This window comes from Myotis lucifugus, unplaced genomic scaffold (assembly GCF_000147115.1).
Source record: "Myotis lucifugus unplaced genomic scaffold, Myoluc2.0 scaffold_75, whole genome shotgun sequence".
NCBI lineage: Eukaryota > Metazoa > Chordata > Mammalia > Chiroptera > Vespertilionidae > Myotis > Myotis lucifugus.
Window position 1 is genome coordinate 134,348 of NW_005871123.1, and position 5,954 is coordinate 140,301.

The following is a 5,954-nucleotide window of genomic DNA, read 5'->3' on the forward strand; positions in this document are numbered from 1 at the left end:
ATGGTTTTTCTTGACTAATTATTGGGGAAAAAATTTAATGTCTCAGTAGCAATTTACAGGCAATATAGAAGATTTAAGTATTCTATATAATAAAGAGCTAATATGCAAATGGTCATTACACCCTCACGCTGTCACACCATAATGGCTCAGACACTCAACACTGGGGAGGGAGGAGAGGGGACCAGCCAGGCACAAATGAGCTCACGAGAGAGGAATGGGGACCAGCCAGGCTGTGGCCTGGGAGAGGGACCAGCCACCCACCCCACAGTCCTGGGCGCCTGTGGCTCTGGCGTGGGAAAAGCTACCTGCCCATGGTAGCCTGTGGCTGCAGCTGGCCCAGGCCAAGCCAGCCCAGGTCCTAGGTGTCTGCGGCCAGCCAGAGGGAGGGAAGTCCGGGTCCTGGGTGCCTGCAACAGGTCAGAGGAGAGAATCCTGGGTCCCAAGTGTGGGGAGAGGCAGAGGCGGTTAGAGGCCATCAGACAAGCAGGGAAGCAGTTAGGGGCGATCAGGCCAGTAGGGGAGCAGTAAGGGGCAATCAGGCAGGCAGGCAGATGAGTGGTTAGGAGCCAGTGGTCCCGAATTGCAAGAGGCAGTCAGACATCCCCTGAGGGCCCGGATTGGAGAGGGTGCAGGCTGGGCTGAGGACCGCCCCCCCATGCATGAATTTCGTGCACTGGGCCTCTAATCTATCATAATAAAAGTGTAATATGCTAATTAGACCAGACGGCTGAACAACCTTCCAGATGAAGCCAGGGCTGTGAGGGCCAAGCCCCTTGCACAAATTTTGTGCATTGGGCCTCTAGTCAATTTTTAAGAGAAAACATATGAAATACATCTTTCTGTGTAAAGTATTTATGAAAACATAAATATATATAAAATATAGAAGCTATTATATGACAAATTATAGCATGAGGATGAAATACAAACAAAATTCAGATTGTGAGGACTCTATGGAAAATGTTACCCAACTACTCAACACAGTATCCAAAGGGTACAAAGAATATTAGGGAAGAATCTACAGATCAAAGAAATTCCAGAGATATTTCAACCAATTACCACTTTTAATGTTTATGAGATCCTGAATGAAATAATCGTTAACCATAACTAAATAAACTAAAATGTCAAATGAAAAGCACACATGCACACATTAATTTTTAAATCAATTTAGTGAATTTGAGCACTGACTAGGTGTTTGATGATATTAACTCGAACTAATAGGTCACAAATTCTGGAATGTCTGAGATTGCATGTTAAATATCTAATTAGGACTGAATTGTTCTAAAAACATCTATTTTTTAGAAGCAATAATGTTATGACAGCTCATTTAAAAAATAGAATCATTTTATCATAAATATATATAGACACTAATTACTGAAATTATATGAGTCCATGGTGGTTTATTACACTATTCTCTATATTTTAGAAATATGGAAACTTTTTCAAAATTATAAGTTTAAAAAATTAATGAATAAAGTGTAAATTTTTGAAAGCTGTTTTAAAATTTTTCAAGTACATTCTCTGCTATTGCTAATTACCATAGAATAATAATTGACTCTGATTATAATAGAATATGACTTCTATATAAATTGATTAGTGAAACTAGTTTAATGCATTCGCAAGCATATTTATACACACAAACATTTATACAAGTGGTTTAGAAGAGAAAACAGGTTTAACTTTGATTTTCTCAGATAAATTAATAAAGTAGAAAAAATAAGAAATGTAAATTTTTTTCTTATACTTCAGTGATACTTAAAATATTCACTGTTTTCATTTTATTAATCAACTTCTGTGTCAACATATATGAAGCTGTTACCTATAATACAATATTATTTATTATTAGAAATAATTTTCCTAATATTTATTATTCTCCTCTTACTATCTGACTCATAACTTTTTATTATTCTCTTCTAACAGTGGGACTCATGCCTTTTTCATATTTCCTTTTGACACTCCTTTTAATGTTTCTTAAACATCAATGTTCTTCAGCAATCTAGACTCAGATCTTCCTTCTTCTTTTTTTTATAATCCTGTTCCAGTAGCTGGTAATTTCCTGTATAGTTAATAACCACCAAACCACTAATAAGCTAATTGGTCCCAAATCCATGCCATAGGCACAAATGTTGTTCATGATTCTAAACTGCCCTAAACAGCATCTCTACTTGAGATGCCCTTGGAAGCTGCTAACCATTCTTAGATACTCTGTCATTCTATTGATAGGGAAACCCAAAATAAGCAAGTTCTTCTCTATAAAATAAATAGTATGCATATTAGACCTGAAAAACATATATTAGTTAAAAGTTATTTTTTTAAATGTGCTGAAGTGTGTGTGTGTGTGGGGGGGGGTAGTAGCAATAGGCATTAAAAATACTCATTAAATTAATTTAGTAATTACTATATAATAAATTATTTTTTTTTTCTGTGTGACCACCAACATAGCAAAATCTTGGAGTAAAAAGATGATAATTTAGTTGTGTGTAAGTCAATGTTTTATAATCTTAAACACATAACACTTTATTTTTATTTATTCATTTTTTTAAATATGGAACGCTTCACGAATTTTCATGTCATCCTTGCGCAGGGGCCATGCTAATCTTTTCTGTATCATTCCAATTTTAGTATATGTGCTGCCGAAGCAAGCACAACACATAACACTTTATAATGCTGTAACACATTTTAAAGTCTCAGAAATTGGGATTTATGGAACACACTCTAGGAAATTGCTGTCTAGACTTTAACCCTCCTTTGATAGGACCTCCAGAGAGAAACTAATTAACCTGTACTGTTTCTGTTCTTCAATTGGAGGTGGCAGATGCAGGTAAAATCTCCTTTGATATATTTCAACTGGAAAATGGCCAAGCTCACTTCAAAAGCAATTGGGTTCTTCTGTTGTTTAACTGAAGATTCAAATGGACTCCATTTCCGCAAAGTTTTATAAGACACTTGCTCGCTTTTTAAAACAAAATAAGGAATGGAATATGTAAATGGATTTTTAATGTCAAAAATGAAAAGGAGCCCTGACTGGTTTGGCTCAGTGGATAGAGCGTTGGCCTGCGGACTGAAGGATCCCAGGTTCGACTCCAGTCAAGGGCATGTACCTTGGTTTTGGGCACATCCCCAGTAGGTGGTGTGCAGGAGGCAGCTGATCGATGTTTCTTTCTCATCAATGTTTCTAACTCTCTATCCCTCTCCCTTCCTCTCTGTAAAAACAAAATAAAATATATTTTTTTAAAAATGAAAAGGAAACTTCATACAAATAAAGACATGGAAGAATAGATGTCCTGATTTTATTAACATAAAATAAATATTTTTTAATTTCTCTAAGATATTTAATTAAATGATGATTTTTTTATTCCTTTTTCATAATGCTTTGTTTTCTTTATTTTTGTTTTTCATGGTAACTTAAACTTATGAAAATGATTTTACATGTCTTTCATATTAAGAATAATAGCCAGTTTTTCCATTTGGTGTATAAGTAGAGGGGGAAAATGGGAGCATCATTTGTTGTTATTGTTTTTAAAGAAGCATCATACCATGGACTCATAGTGCAATCTTATTTTTAAAAATTTTTATCTTATTTATTTACTAGAGGCCTGGTGCATGAATTTGTGCACAGGTGGGGTCCCTCGGGGTGGCCTGTGGAGACCAGGCCCCAGCTCACACCCCCAGGCTCATGGCCCTAGCTCACACCCCCAGCCTCGCAGCCCTGCAGCCAAGCCTGGCATCCTGCCATGGCCTGGTGCTGCCCCCTCACTTGCTCCACTATCCTACCTGCAGGGCAATCGATCGGGGTTGGGCCCCCTGCCTGGCTTCTTCAGTGCCTGGGAGCCAGGTGGTGGCCCTGCCCTCTGCCCCCACCACTGGCTGCCATCTGTGGGGCGATTTGCAGAGTGATAACTCCACCGATCGCCCCCCACTTGCACTCGCCTTGGCCGGGAGCTGCCTGCTCATCTGCTCCATCATCCCGCCCCGGTCCAGATCTCGTCAGGGCCCATCAGGCTAGCAGCGCCTCCACTGTCGCCCTCTGCCAGTATCGCATCGCTAACACCTGCCATGTTCTGCACCGCCCCCTGGTGGTCCGTGCACATCATAGCAAGTAGTTGAACTGATTGAACTACCGAGGGGACAATTTGTATATTAGGCTTTTATTATATAGGATTTTAAACTTTATTGTTGAAAGTTTTACATAAGTCCTCCTTTCTCCCCCATTAACCTCTTCCAGCCCGCTCCTGCCCCCCAATATTACTTTTTAATTTCTTCTTTTTTATATTTTTTCCCATTCTGTAGGTTCCCTTTTCATTTTTTAAATATGTTTTTATTGATTTCAGAGAGAGGAAGGGAGAGGGAGAGAGATGGAAACATCTATGACTAGAGAGAATCATCAATCAGCTGCCTCTTGCACAGCCCCTACTGGGGATCAAGCCTACAGGCATGTTACCTGACCAGGAATCAAACCATGACCTCCTGGTTTGTGGGTCAATGCTCAACCACTGAGCAACACTGGCCAGACTGTTTTGATTTCTTCTGTAGTTTTTCTTTGTAGTTATGAATATTTCCTTATTAGAATGGAAGTGTTAGAAGACTTTTTCCCCCTAAAACTAGTAGCTTCTGACTGTTCCTGCCACTGAACTACTGCTTCATCACAAGAAAATTTCCAGGGTTTTACTCAATTCTTTGTTTTGCATTGAATCAAAGATTTTCTAATTCTTAATATTAGAGAAACATCTAAATAACATCTAAAAATTATTGAGATCAATGAGGATATATATAATGTTTCAAAAAAGTATAAATGGTTACATTCAAATAGTTTTGCATAAAAGCTAGATCAAATAATTCAGTTGCATAAAAAAGAAAAGAATTTAAAAATCTCATATGAAAAAGGTTATCTACTTCTTTTAAAGAAGACACACCGATTTCTATGATGAGGTAAAAACTCTTCTAGCATTAAAAAATACTATTTAGTCTGTTTCATGTTTCAAAGTATCTGGGTCTATTTTGTTTGTCAGTTTATTTTGTTCATTTATTCCACATACTAGGGGCCCAGTACATGAATTCATGCACCTTGAAAGGAACTGTGGGCCACGTGGCTGTGGTAGGCACAGGGCGGGTCTCGGCCCATCCTCCGACCCCCACCCAGCCCCTCCCGCCATGGCCTCTGGTCCTCTGTCTGCTGGCAGCTCCGCTCCCACTGCCGCCACTCCCACGTACTGAAGGTGCCGGCCCCACTCACACCTGCTGACGATGCAGAGAAACTGGGACTGGTGCCAGTAGCAGGTGTGAGTGGTGGCTGCTGCCTAATCACCCCTCAGGAGCAGGGGGAGGTGGAGAAACCCTCAGGGACTATCAGGGCTGACAGCCACCGCTCACAGCCGCTGATGGCTCCAAGCAATCGGGACCGGCGCTGAGCACCAGCGGTGGGTGTGAGCAGCAGCTCCGGCACTGGCAGTGGGTGTAAGCAATGGCTCCAGCACTGGCAGCGGGTATGGATGGGGCCGGCACCAGCAGCAGGTGCAAGTGCTGGGTAGGACCACGGTGCGCGGAAGCAAAGAATTTTCAGTTACCACCAGAGGCTCATCCAGATGACAGTGACTGGCGCCCGCCTTGGTCTGGCATCCCTACTCACCTGCTCCACCATCTCACTGCGGCCAACACCCACCATGTTCCCCGTGTGCCCCTTTGTGTCCTGCGCACGTCATAGCGACTGGTTGTTTAGTGGTTCAGTTTGTTCCAGTTGTTCTGCTGTTCGCTCTATTTACATATTAGGCTTTTATTATATAGGACTAGAGGCTCGGTGCAAAAATTTTTGTGCACTCGGGGGGGGGAACCCCAGCCCGGCCTGTGCCCTCTCGCAGTCTGGGACCCCTCGGGAGATAACGACCTGCTGGCTTAGGCCTGCTCCCAGGTGGCAGAGGGCAGGCCCAATCCCTAGGTGCAGCCCCTGGTCAGGCTCAGAG

General features: G+C 41.5%; 1 non-coding gene across 1 annotated transcript; it reads right to left on the minus strand.

Moving 5' to 3' along the window:
- Positions 1-2,536: 2,536 nt before the first annotated feature.
- On the minus strand, positions 2,537-2,643 carry LOC111826398. The gene has a single exon (XR_002829730.1). It is a non-coding gene; the product is annotated as a U6 spliceosomal RNA (small nuclear RNA).
- Positions 2,644-5,954: the final 3,311 nt, after the last annotated feature.